Below are 14,465 nucleotides of genomic sequence, written 5' to 3'. Positions count from 1 at the left end.
TAAATTCCCCCCTCAGTGAATCTCTGCCGTCTTTATTTCTGTCATGGGGACATGTATCTTACAGTTCGGTGCCACATACTCTGCCTTTTATGTCTTACTTTCCCCTTCTCAAAAGAAAAAAGAACCCAAAAAACCCACATTGGATCTCCCATGTAAAAATTTTTTTATGTTAAACTTAGTACACGTGCAGCTTTTGATTACCTTTTAATGATAATATCTAACACATTTAGAGCATTTAATATGAGCCAGGTACTATTCTAAGGGTTTTATAAATATCATGTCATTTAATGCTAATAAAAATCCCGAGAGGTAGGTCTTTCTAATACCCATCATATAGGTGCAATAAAGTGAGGCCCCAAGTGGTTAAGGATCTTGCACTTGTCACATAGTGAGTAAATTGTAGAGCTGGGATATGAACCAAACAATTGCTTCTTACATTTAACAGTGTGCTGCCCTCTTCCTGAGCCAGCACATACTAGCTAACTGAGCACTCGCTATGCATCAGACCCTTTTCCATATATTATCTCATTTAATTCTACCCACATCTACGAGGAAAGACTAACTTTTTTAAAATTTTGATTTATTTACTTTTATTGTATTGCAGTATAGTTGATTTACAATGTTGTGTTAGTTTCAGGTATACAGCAAAGTGATTCAGTTATACATATACATATATTCATTCTTTTCTTATTCACGTAAGCAGGTACCTTGATCAAATTCTCAAAGCAAGTAAGGGACCCAGGTCTGTCTGACTCTAAAGCCTATGCTCTTTGCACAATATCTTGATATCTACATCCTTTTTAGTGAATGAGAGTTTGCCTCTTGCTTTTTTTTTTTTTTTAGTATAGGACCAATTGGAAACCTTTGCATACACTAGAGCACAGACTAGAACATATATTATCTGGTTCTGGGACTCTTTCTGAAAGGGTCTAAAATACCTTGCCTAAGTTTTTCCTACCCTTTTCCCCACCTCATCTTTCCTACCTCTCTCACAGTTCCCTGTTATTATGACCTCATGTCTCCCATCTCTGCCCATCTACCTCTTTGTGGCCTTATTAACAAAGTAGACATTAGATGGAATTGGAAAATATCCCTCCCTTGCTTTCCCTTGGGGCTTCCCTACACTGTGGGATTGCATCTCTTCATTTTGCTTTCTTTTCCTTAGATACTAGTCTAGCCCTCATGCAAAATAGAATTTCCTATCTTTTCATGTTTGTCAGTATAGCGAAAGTTCATAAACCACAATGATAAAGGATAAAGCATTGGACAATTTCTTCAAAAAAAGCATTTCCTCTCTCAGCCCAATGATTGACACATTACTAACATTTATCAAGAGTTTAACTGCACTAGAAAGTGCTTTATGCACAATCTCATTTGATCCTAATATCTTACTATTTAAGATTATCCTCATTTTACAGGTTGAGAACTTTAGATGTGGTGAATTTAAGTAACTTGCCTGAGTATCGCATGCCAGTATATGTTAGAGCTGGGTTGGACCACCAGTCTTACCCCTCTGTCAACTGACCCCACTCCCTCTTTGATGGTGTATTGTCTTTGCCCTTTGCTTTTGCTGACTTCCTGGCAGTTGGCCTCCCCACACCCTCTCCCCACCCTGTCATCAAACTGCCCCTCTGGAAGGACCCTCTTGCTCCACTTTGACAATCCAAATCCCACTTCTCACATAAGGCAAAATTGAAAACTCGTAGCCTTCCCTGACTTGCTTCACCCCATTGCGACCTTTCCAAATGTAGAACTTTCTCAGCACTTTCTTTTCTTTTTCATCGTTTTATTTATTTATTTATTTTTAACATCTTTATTGGAGTATAATTGCTTTACAGTGTTGTGTTAGTTTCTGCTGTATAACAAAATAAATCAGCTATATGCACATGTATAGCCCCATATCCCCTCCCTCTTGCATCTCCCTCCCACCCTCCTTATCCCACCCCTCCAGGTGGTCGCAAAGCACCGAGCTGATCTCCCTGTGCCATGCAGCTGCTTCCCACTAGCTATCTGTTTTACATTTGGTAATGTACATATGTCAATGCTACTCTCTCACTTCGTCCCAGCTTACCCTTCCTCCTCCCTGTGTCCTCAAGTCCATTCTCTACGTCTGCACCTTTATTCCTGTCCTGCCCCTAGGTTCATCAGAACCATTTTTTTTAGATGCCATATTTATGTGTTAGCATACAATATTTGTTTTTCTCTTTCTGACTTACTTCACTCTGTACGACAGACTCTAGGTCCATCCACCTCACTACAAATAATTCAATTTCGTTTCTTTTTATGGCTGAGTAATATTCCATTGTGTATATGTGCCACATCTTTATCCATTCATCTGCTGATGGACACTTAGGTTGCTTCCATGTCCTGGCTATTGTAAATAGAGCTGCAATGAACATTGTGGTACATGACTCTTTTTGAATTATGGTTTTCTCAGGGTATATGCCCAGTAGTGGGATTGCTGGGTCATATGGTAGTTCTATTTTTAATTTTTTAAGGAACCTCCATACTGTTCTCCATAGTGGCTCTACCAATTTACATCCCCACCAACAGTGCAAGAGCGTTCCTCTCAGCACTTTCGAAGACTGAGTGAGACTGAGTTTCATATCTGGAGTCTGTGAAAATTATCGCTTTTTAAAACTTTACACTTCAGACAAATCCATATCAACTTGAAACTGAACTACCCCGCTCTTACTTATCTTTGCCTTATAAATGGAGTTGACTTTACTTGGCACCAGACACGTTGCTAATCACAAAACAAGTTGCTTGAGAGAAGGGCATCCTTTTCTACTGTCTTTGAACAGAGGCTTTGAGCTGAAGTCTGGATCCCAATAATCTTCTTAATTAAGTGAATATCAGTGAGTATCTAGTTTGTGGCATGGACTGTACTAGGCCCTGGGAATAGCAATGAGCCAGACAAGTGTGGTCCCTGCCTTCATGGATTTTACAGAGTGATTATAATAGTCAGCCCTGGCCTCCTCTGGCCTGAGAAATACTTATCTCCTTTGGTTCACCAGACACCACTGTTCTGGTCCTCCTCCTACCCTGCCGTCTTCACACTGGTTATGCTTGGCCTCCTGTTACTTATATGAAAGCTCTCCTCAGCCCTCTCTTCCCCTCACTTTCTCAAAGATGCCCTAAAGCTTTGACCATCACCTCTTTCCAGACGACTTTCAAATCTCTACCTCAGGGCTTCCCTGGTGGCGCAGTGGTTGAGAGTCTGCCTGCTAATGCAGGGGACACGGGTTCGAGCCCTGGGCTGGGAGGATCCCGCATGTCGCGGAGCGGCTGGGCCCGTGAGCCACAACTGCTGAGCCTGCGCGTCTGGAGCCTGTGCTCCGCAACGGGAGAGGCCGCGATGGTGAGAGGCCCGCGCACTGCGATGAAGAGTGGCCCCCACTTGCCACAACTAGAGAAAACCCTCGCACGGAAACGAAGACCCAACACAGCAAAAATAAATAAAAATAAATTAATTAATAAACTCCTACCCCCAACATCTTCTAAAAAAAAAAAAAAATCTCTACCTCATGCTCTGACTTAGGTTACGTTCCTTCTCATTTTCCAGTCGTCACCTCAAACTCTTCATGTGCCTAAAACTGAGCTCTTCGATTTTCATCTAAACCATAAAGGTAAGGAAATTGGAGGCAGTGAACAAAATGAAACATAAAATAAAATTTCAAGTGGAAATAAGCCCTCTTTAGTCTGTGGGCCCATCTGGATGTCTTCAGAACCCACAGACTTTGCAACTCTGTTTTGCTGCTTCTGTCTGTCAATCTCCATAATTAGATTCGAAGCTCCTTAAAAGTAGGAAGTGTAACTTTTACTATTCTGTATTGTCAGGGTCTCCCCCCAAAGTCTCCCAAGCACTTTCTACTGTATGAGGAGGTGTGTGATAAGTACACAGACACTGGAAATGGCTTTTGCTCTTTCTGCATGGCCTCACCTGGCATTTGATTGTAGACGCACTACCAGATGGCTAGCAAATCATAAGGTCAAGCCCCTTTATCGTTTTCTGATTGAATGAGGTTTTCATTTTGTCCTGATTTTTGACAGAAAGATCAAAATAATTACATCCATGCTGTCTTTTCCCAAAACTCAGGGTTTGCAGACATGTTAAGATAAACAACAATGTCATCATCAACAATAGAAAAGCAGGGAGACAGAGAGGGAAAGAGAGAGATGTCTCAGCTTGAGACCATTATGTTCTCTTTCCCATTCTTTGCTAGGCTTATAACTACTACACTAACCAGAGTTTAATATCATCTCAAGATGAGGAGCCTACATTTTAAGGGTTCATGACAATTACTTGGCCAGACTTTCCTCCCTCCTGAAAGCTGGCATCTTCTCGTGAACATCTCTCTTTGAAGTCAGCAGGAATCTGGTCTGTGATGAATCACAAGGCCTGGCTTCCTTAGGAGCCAAGGCTGCCAAACCTCTCTGCTGCAGAGCCTGGAAACTCACTGACCCCATTTTTTTCTTCCCTTTATCTCAGCTTTCACCTCCCCCGTCTGTGTCGCCCACCCCAACACACACACACCCGTGCAGCCCATTAGAACTGGCTTAATAGCAGCTAAAGAATCTATAATTTGAATTGTGCTCATTTTTCTCTGTTTTCCAGTGTTTCAGACATTGGACCGTGTTCCTAAACATAAAATAGCATGTTTTTTTTCTCACCAGTGCCCTTTTTTTTTTTGCGGTATGCGGGCCTCTCACTGTTGTGGCCTCTCCCGTTGTGGAGCACAGGCTCCGGATGCGTAGGCTCAGCGGCCATGGCTCACAGGCCCAGCCGCTCCGTGGCATGTGGGATCTTCCCGGACCGGGGCACGAACCCGCGTCCCCTGCATCGGCAGGCGGACTCCCAACCACTGCACCACCAGGGAAGCCCAATGCGCATTTTTTTGACGCACATTTTATTCTTCTCCTTTCTCTGCTTCTGGTCATCCTACTTTTTCCTGCAATACACAGAAGAGACAGAAGGACAACTGGCTTAGTGTGGATGAACTTCAGGACAAGGAAAAGGCTGTGTCCTCAGGTCTGCTCTGGGAGAGTGTCGGCTGCCGGCATCCTCTTAGGACTGAAACTTTTGTCTGTACAAACCACATTTTCCCATACCGACTGCTTTCAAAGGCTCACTTGTATCAAAGGGCCTTTCTCTACTGTTGTCTTATGGAAGATGGTAGAATTCTGGGTGTATACAGTGGGGTGGCCAAGTGAAAACAGATTTGCTTTATTAAACAGGGTGAGGGAGAAGGGGTCCTTTCTAGGTTACCCTGACTATCAACCACGGTTTGGTTTTCACTTGGTTTATAATTCTGAAGGTATATGGAGAAAATTTATTTTCTTTCAATTCTGTACCCAAATAGTTCACATTGCTACATGACCCTTTCATGTCCCTCAATGAGGAAGTAATAACAAGCCAGGCTGTCCCCACCCAGAAGTGAAACTGAAGACCAATTCACTTCTGGGCTTTAATTCTAAAACTATGTATTGCATTTTGGGCAAGTTTCTACCTTTGCAGCGGCAGGAGAAAGGGAAGACTTAGGATGTAGAGATGGACAGGACATGGGTCCTGTCTCCTAGAAGAACAGAGGCAGCCAGTATAATCGATGGGCTCATAACATGGATTCTGGAAGTCAAATTCTGACTCCATAAACATCAAGTAGGTGGTCATGGAACAGTTACTTAGTTTTTCTGAGCTTTTAGTTTGGTCTGTGAAAAGAAGATGTTAACAACAGAAAGTACTTTATATGCTTGTTATGAAGGTAGAGGTAATTCATGGAAAGGATGTTGCACAGAATCTGACACATAGTCATTTCTTGATGAATATTAGTTCCTATTCGTGTTATTATTAGTATAAGAAGGGCAAAATTGCTAAGAGATTCAAGAGGACAAAGGGTTGCTTCTATAATAGCTTCAGGTACCACAGAAGGATTTATGGAGAAGCTGCTGCCAGGAGTGGCACAATTTACTGTGTGTTCATGGGAGAGAAGACCTACTTTAATAAAATCCCCTTCCCAGGTTGGTCCCCAGATACCTTGGAACTTCTAGGTTCCCTGGCAGTAGGGTAAGCTGGAGCTTTAGTGCAAATGGACCGGGCCTGACTGATGACTAGCTCTCAGCACAAGCCTGACAGCTTTAATTTTTCCTTCCTTTGTGGTTGCTACCAATAGTACAGAGTCTTTTCTCTCTCCTTCCACTAGCTGACAGGTCGCATGAGGTGTGCACAAGTTCTCCCAGTGTCCACAGAAAACAGGCTTGTGCAGATGTGTAGAGTTCCAACAAGTGTATTGACAGTTATGTTTTCTCAACTTCACCTATTTATATGAAAGTGTGAGTCAAGACTCCTTTTAGCTTTTTAATAATTCAGTCCACAAAAGTGTTAATTCATTCAATGCCAAAGATGTCTGAAATAAGTTTTTCCTTTGGGATCTGGAGGAGAACATTTTGCTGCTTATTCAAAGGAATCTATGGGGCATAGGCAAAACTCCCTGAACCAGAGTCGAGCATCTCAATGTAAACCTCTTCTACAAACATAGTATTGATTTAAGCCTCTAAGAGGGTCTAATAATGTTGGACAAAAGAAATAATTATTTAATTTTCAAACCTCAATTCTACCCAAGTGCCTGGACATTTACATTTTGCTTTATTTAATGAAACATTTTCAAGGAATTCTGTTCAACATTTTCTTTCTATCATAATTTCTTAATTATGGATATACATTTTAAAATGCCAAGAGAACACAATTGTATTCATTTAAAATTAGAGTCTCAATACTTAGCATACATTTAAAAATAATACATTTTAACATAATGTCGCTGAATCGTAATGACTTCAGCATTCATTACAGTTAATGTTAGTCATTTTCAAATCACTGAAGAGGAAGTGTATTTTAACTATAGAATTACAGAATTTGAGAACCAAAATCTTGAATTAGATCAGTACAATGGAAGGGTTATTATTGTTTTTTTCTTAACATCTTTATTGGAGTATAATTGCTTTACAATGGTGTGTTAGTTTCTGCTGTATAACAATCAGCTGTATGTATACATATATCCCCATATCCCCTCCCTCTGGCATCTCCCTCACACCCTCCCTATCCCACCCCTTTAGGTGGTCACAAAGCACCCAGCTGATCTCCCTGTGTGAAGTGGCTGCTTCCCACTAGCTATCTATTTTACATTTGGTAGTGTATGTATGTCAATGCTACTCTCTCACTTCATCCCAGCTTACCCTTCCCCCTCCCTGTGTCCTCAAGCCCATTCTCTACATCTGTGTCTATATTCCTGTCCTGCCCCTAGGTAGTTTTATTTAGATTCCATATTTAAGTGTTAGCATACGGTGTTTGTTTTTCTCTTTCTGACTTACTTCACTCTGTACGACAGACTCTAGGTCCACCCACTTCACCACAAATAACTCAGTTTCGTTTATTTTTATGGCTGAGTAATATTCCATTGTATATATGTGCCACATCTTTATCCGTTCATCTGCCTATGGACACTTAGGTTGCTTCCATTTCCTGGCTATTGTAAATAGAGCTGCAATGCACATTGTGGTACATGACTCTTTTTGAATTATGGTTTTCTCAGGGTATATGCCCAGTAGTGGGATTGCTGGGTCATATGGTAGTTCTATTTTTAGTTTTTTAAGGAACCTCCATACTGTTCTCCATAGTGGCTCTACCAATTTACATTCCCACCAACAGTGCAGGAGGGTTCCCTTTTCTCCACACCCTCTCCTGCAGTTATCGTTTGTAGATTTTTGATGATGGTCATTCTGACTGGTGTGAGGTGATATCTCATTGTAGTTTTGATTTGCATTTCTCTAATGATTAGTGATGTTGAGCATCCGTTCATGTGTTTGTTGGCAGTTTGTGTATCTTCTTTGGAGAAATGTCTACTTAGGTCTTCTGCCCATTTTTGGATTGGGTTGTTTTTTTGACATTGAGCTGCATGAGCTGTTTGTATATTTTGGAGATTAATCCTTTATCAGTTGCTTCATTTGCAAATGTTTTCTCCCATTCTGAGGCTTGTCTTTTCGTCTTCTTTATGGTTTCTTTTGCTGTGCAAAAGTTTTTAAGATTCATTAGGTCCCATTTGTTTATTTTTGTTTTTATTTCCATTTTTCAAGGAGGTGGGTCAAAAGGATCATGCTGTGATTTATGTCAAAGAGTGTTCTGCCTATGTTTTCTTCTAAGAGTTTTATAGTGTCTGGCCTTACATTTAGGTCTTTAGTCCATTTTGAGTTTATTTTTGTATACGGTGTTATGGAGTGTTCTAATTTCATTCTTTTACATGTAGCTGTCCAGTTTTCCCAGCACTAATTATCGAAGAGGCTTTTTTTTCTCCATGGTATATTCTTGCCTCCTTTATCAAAGATAAAGTGACCATATGTGCATGGGTTTACCTCTGGGCTTTCTATCCTGTTCCATTGATCTATATTTCTGTTTTTGTGCTAGTACCATACTGTCTTGATTACTGTAGCTCTGTAGTATAGTCTGAAGTCAGGGAGCCTGATTCCTCTAGCTCCGTTTTTCTTTCTCAAGATTGCTTTGGCTATTCGGGGTCTTTTGGGTTTCCATAGAAATTGTGAAATTTTTTGTTCTAGTTCTGTGAAAAATGCCATTGGTAGTTTGATAGGGATTGCATTGAATCTGTAGATAGCTTTGGGTAGTATAGTCATTTTCACAATGTTGATTCTTCCAATCCAAGAACATGGTATATCACTCCATCTGTTTATATCTTCTTTAATTTACTTCATCAGTGTCATAGTTTTCTGCATACAGGTCTTTTGTCTCCTTAGGTAGGTTTATTCCTATGTATTTTATTCTTTTTGTTGCCATGGTAAGGGGGAGTGTTTCTTTAATTTCTCTGTCAGATTTTTCATCATTAGTGTAAAGGAATGCAAGAGTTTCCTGTGCATTAATTATGTATCCTGCTACTTTACCAAATTCATTGACTAGCTATTGTAGTTTTCTGGTAGTGTCTTTAGGATTCTCTGTGTATAGTATCATGTCATCTGCAAACAGTGACGGCCTTACTGTCTTCTTTTCCAATTTCAATTCCTCCTATTTCTTTTTCTTCTCTGATTGCTGTGGCTAAAACTTCCAAAACCATGTTGAATAATAGTGGTGAGAGTGGGCAACCTTGTCTTCTTCCTGATCTTAGTGGAAATGGTTTCAGCTTTTCACCATTGAGAATGATGTTGGCTATGGGTTTGTCATATATGGCCTTTAGTATGTTGAGGTAGGTTCCCTCTATGCCCACCTTCTGGAGAGTTTTTATCATAAATGGGTGTTGAATTTTGTCAAAAGTTTTTCTGCATCTATTGAGATGATCATATGGTTTTTATCCTTCAGTTTGTTAATATGGTGTATCACATTGTTTGATTTGCATATATTGAAGAATCCTTGCATTCCTGGGATAAACTCCACTTGATCATGGTGTATGATCCTTTTAATGTTCTGTTGGATTCTGTTTGCTAGTATTTTGTTGAGGATTTTTGCATCTATATTCATCAGTGATATTGGCCTGCAGTTTTCTTTCTTTGTGACATCTTTGTCTCATTTTGGTCTCAGAGTGATGGTGGCCTCGTAGAATGAGTTTGGGAGTGTTCCTCCCTCTGCTACATTTTGGAAGAGTTTGAGAAGGATGGATGTTAGCTCTTCTCTAAATGTTTGATAGAATTCGCCTATGAAGCCATCTGGTCCTGGGCTTTTGTTTGTTGGAAGATTTTTAGTCACAGTTTCAATTTCAGTGCTTCTGATTGGTCTGTTTATATTTTCTATTTCTTCCTGGTTCAGTCTCGGAAGGTTGTGCTTTTCTAAGAATTTGTCCATTTCTTCCAGGTTGTCCATTTTATTGGCATATAGTTGTTTGTAGACATCTCTCATGATCCTTTGTATTTCTGCAACATCAGTTGTTACTTCTCCTTTTTCATTTCTAATTCTGTTGATTTGAGTCTTCTTTCTTTTTTTCTTGATGAGTCTGGCTAATGGTTTATCAATTTTGTTTATCTTCTCAAAGAACCAGCTTTTAGTTTTTTTGATCTTTGCTATTGTTTCCTTCATTCCTTTTTCACTTATTTCTGATCTGATCTTTATGATTTCTTTCCTTCTGCTAACTTTGGGGTTTTTTTTTTTGTTGTTGTTCTTCTTCTTTCTCTATTTGCTTTAGGTGTAAGGTTAGTTTGTTTTTTTGAGATTTTTCTTGTTTCTTGAGGTAGGATTGTATTGCTATAAACTTCCTTCTTAGAACTGCTTTTGCTGCATCCCATAGGTTTTGGGTCATCGTGTTTTCATTGTCATCTGTTTCTAGGTATTTTTTTATTTCCTCTTTGATTTCTTCAGTGATCTATTGGTTATTTAGTAGCGTATTGTTTAGCCTCCATGTGTTTGAATTTTTTACAGATTTTTTCCTGTAACTGATATGTAGTCTCATAGCATTGTGGTTGGAAAAGATACTTGATACAATTTCAATTTTCTTAAATTTACCAAGGCTTGATTTGTGACCCAAGATATGATCTATCCTGGAGAATGTTCCATGAGCACTTGAGAAGAAAGTGTATTCTGTTGTTTTTGGATGGAATGTCCTATAAATATTAATTAAGTCTATCTTTTCTAATGTGTCACCTAAATCTTGTGTTTCTTTATTTATTTTCATTTTGGGTGATCTGTCCATTCGTGAAAGTGGGGCATTAAAGTCCCCTACTATTATTGTGTTAGTGTCGATTTCCCCTTTTATGGCTGTTAGCATTTGCCTTATGTATTGAGGTGCTCCTATGTTGGGTGCATAAATATTTACAATTGTTATATCTTCGTGGATTGATCCCTTGATCATTATGTAGTGCCCTCTTTGTCTCTTGTAATAGTCTTTATGTTAAAGTCTATTTTGTCTGATATGAGAATTGCTACTCCAGCTTTCTTTTGATTTCCATTTGCATGGAATATCTTTTTCCATCCCCTCACTTTCAGTCTGTATGTGTCCCTAGGTCTGAAGTGGGAGTCTTGTAGACAGCATATATATGGGTCTTGTTTCTGTATCCATTCAGCAAGTCTATGTCTTTTGGTTGGAGCCTGCCTTCTCCAGCTTAGGTGTTCTGGAAAACCTTTTCCTGCCCCAATCCACAGTTGTCTGAGAAGAGCTTAAAAATCAGACTCCATCACTCAGGAATATGTCTACTATTTGTCCCTTTTATGGATAAGAGTAAGCGAAGACAAAGTTTGTCATTACATTTTGTTGTGTTTTGGTGGTAAAATCCCAGTGTCAGACACAAATTCAGACATATCTCTTTGTCAGATTTTTGGATTCATAAATACAAGTGGAAAATTCTAAAGCTGCACAAAGTGTCTAGTTTCAGGACTATCCAAATGCAATATTAATATTCTGGTATGATGTCCTTCTTCCCACCCCCTAGTACTCACTGCTAGGGCTGAGTTGTTTTTAGCTAGAACTAGCTCTATTCAGATGGTCCCCACATTCCTAACTGAATGCCCTCTCTTAGGAGCAGGGGCCTGAGCTCCAAGGAAACCTTGGGATAAACGTGGGGATGGAAGTCAGAGAACACTCAGCAATTTGCTGTATTCAAAAGGGAACTCAGAGGAGAGGACAGTCAGGTCAAAAAGACTTTGCTGGGATTTCAGAGTGTTTCTGAAGAGTGGAATAGGATATGGAGATTGGAGTGATGCTTCTTGGAGAAATAGATCTACTTGAATGGACTGGTGACTTTGCCTGTGAGTGGAGAAAGAGCTGGTAAGCTGCAAGCTTTACTTTTTTACATAAAAGTAAAAATTTTTCTTAAGCATCATATCCTGCATTTTAACGTTAAACGTAAGGAATTGATGGATTCCCTGAATATTGAAAACACTGTTCTATCACTAGAAATGCATTTAAATTCATCTTTCTTTAGTTATTAGTGTGGTCTGCTATCAGCATATTTTGCAAAAAGCGCCTATTTCCTGAAGGATTAGAGGCATTCGTTCATTATCAAAGTCCAGGCAGAGTTGATCATTTACCAACATTCAAGTGAGAGACGTTTACTGAGCACCTGCTGTGCCCTTGGCACTTAATAGACACTGGAGATACCGTGATGAACAGTCAGGGTCCCTGCCCTAGCCTAGTGAGAAAGGTGGGTATAATGAAATAATCATACACTATCACAAATACTGAAAAGTACTATGAGGGGAAGGTTGAATGCTCTTAAAGTACATACTGAGATCTAGTTGAGAGGGAGTGTGGTGCTCAGGAAAGCCTTCCAAGAAGTTGATCATCTCAGAGATCTGAAAAATCTGAGTGGGAGTAAACCAGCCAGAAAAGGATGATAAGAGATGAAACCAAAAGATCTGAAAGTTTCCTTTGCACAATAAGACAATACGCTATTCTGGGCGGGTTGTTTCCCTTCAAATAGAGACATCAAAGTCATATTGAGGCAGAGTGATGCTCAGGTTACAACATGTGTTTAGGCACAGTTGATGCCCCAAACATACCAGAATGTGGAAATATTTGTTTCTTACAAAGCAGTTTTTTTTTTTTAAAGATGGAATATTGGCACTAAAGTTAAGAAAGTTTTTCAGGAGATAAGTGGCAGGGCATACAGGGAATTGGAAAAAGCTATTTTAATTTTATGGAAATAATGTGTCCCCATTTCCCCCACTCCCATCACTTAGGATTATACTTGTTGGTTCAACCATCCAGATCCTACTTTTAAATTGTCTTGAGTACCATTCAATGTGAGGGAAAAGATCCTAATGCAACGTAGATAATAATTTTCCAACCCCCTAAACCTTTATGTTTTCTGGGATGTTTCTTTTTATTCAGAAGGATCTTCTACCCAGACACATTTTCCGTCTGTATGTAGTCTGGGAAAAAAATAAAATAATGTAGTGTTTTACTACCAAATGCCAAACCCATATAAAGTTCTGATGGACAGAAACTTTTCCTTCTGTATGTCTGGGAAATCTTCCATCCACATCCACTTTCCAAGAAAAAGACTTTAAAAGGGGTGAATGAGGTATAGGGATCTGTAGAATTTCCACAACACATACACATTTCGTTACTAGAAAAGAGGACAGAAATTCCTAAATCAGCAGTTGCCTGAAACATTTTTAGCAGAGCCTCATTCCAGGCCAGCCAGTGAGAATTAAGCAGGAAAAGACTTTCTGTGACTCAGAAGCTGCCTTCCCTTATAAAGTCAAGGTTCTCCCAAGTGGTATTTTGACTACTTTTGGAGGAGGGGTTGCCTACATCCAGTTCTCTGAAGAAGCCAGAATTTTTTGTTCCTCTCTACCAAAAAAGTACTCCATCAACAAATATGTGCGCAAGATACAGACCCTGCCTGCATTCTTTCAGGTCAGCGGAGTGCCTGTGTTACCAGCATCCACAGCTGGTTTTTGGGTAAAGTCTTCGTTGTCATGGGTTCAGGAAAACAAACATGTTTTATTGCTCTATTATGAATTTTAAACCCAAGGTGACCAAAGACCCTGCCTGAAGTCTTCCTGGGTTCCTGTGCCTGTGAGGAATCATCTATATTACATATAAGAAAATTACTGCAAAATAAAGAATTTCATTAATGCATAGATGTGACCATTATGGAAACATAATTAAAAATTGTGATTAGTCAGATAGTCTGGATAAATGAGAGTTGCCATATCTAACATATCTGAGTTAGAAGTTTTCAAAGACTTACATATAGATTTACTATACAACATGCAAGCTGTCCACAAATAATTATATATACACCCTTACTGAATTGAATGCTTTATTTCTGAAGAACTGTCAGGACCATGCCACACCTTCAGGTCACAACTGAAAAATCTCAATTATTGTTATATGTTACACCAAAAAAAATAAACAGTTGTTATTTGGACACTATAGTTTGAATTCTGGATAAAATATAAGATTGCAGTATGATGATAATACCAACAAAATCTTGAGATTCATTTAAAAAACTCAAATTTATATTTATTTCTAGTAAGGTCCCAAGTTAGGGGATGGGGGAAAATTGTCAACCATCTTCCTATTTTTTAATTTAGTGATGATTAAAATGGGTTCAGAGTATAACCTTTAAAAATTGTGAATCACTATGTTGCACACCTGTAATTACAAAACATTGTACATCAACTATACTTCAATAAAAGAAAAAGAATAAATGCATAAGGTAATCAGATATATCACCAGAAAAATAAAATAAACTGGATTTAGGGATGTGAAGCTTCATGGCTTCTGGACTGGCTGAAGTATTCACAGAGATTCAGCCTTTTTTTTTTTTTATTGGCCTTTATAAGACATGGCCTATGATAAGAAAATTATGAAAAAATTTGTTCTACTTTATACATTTATCTTTAATCTTTGAAAGTTTAAGAAACAAGGGTTCTTAGGCTTATTTTTGTTTGTGTTTGAAGGTTGCCAAGATGTGCTGCATTTGCAATTTGGGTTCAGGCAATGTGGATTGTGATCAAATGCATATAAGAA

Source organism: Mesoplodon mirus (assembly GCF_964341445.2).
Source record: "Mesoplodon mirus genome assembly, chromosome: 2".
NCBI classification, from domain to species: Eukaryota; Metazoa; Chordata; class Mammalia; order Artiodactyla; family Ziphiidae; genus Mesoplodon; species Mesoplodon mirus.
The sequence above is the reverse complement of the archived record's forward strand: the minus strand, read 5'-3'. Positions refer to the sequence as shown.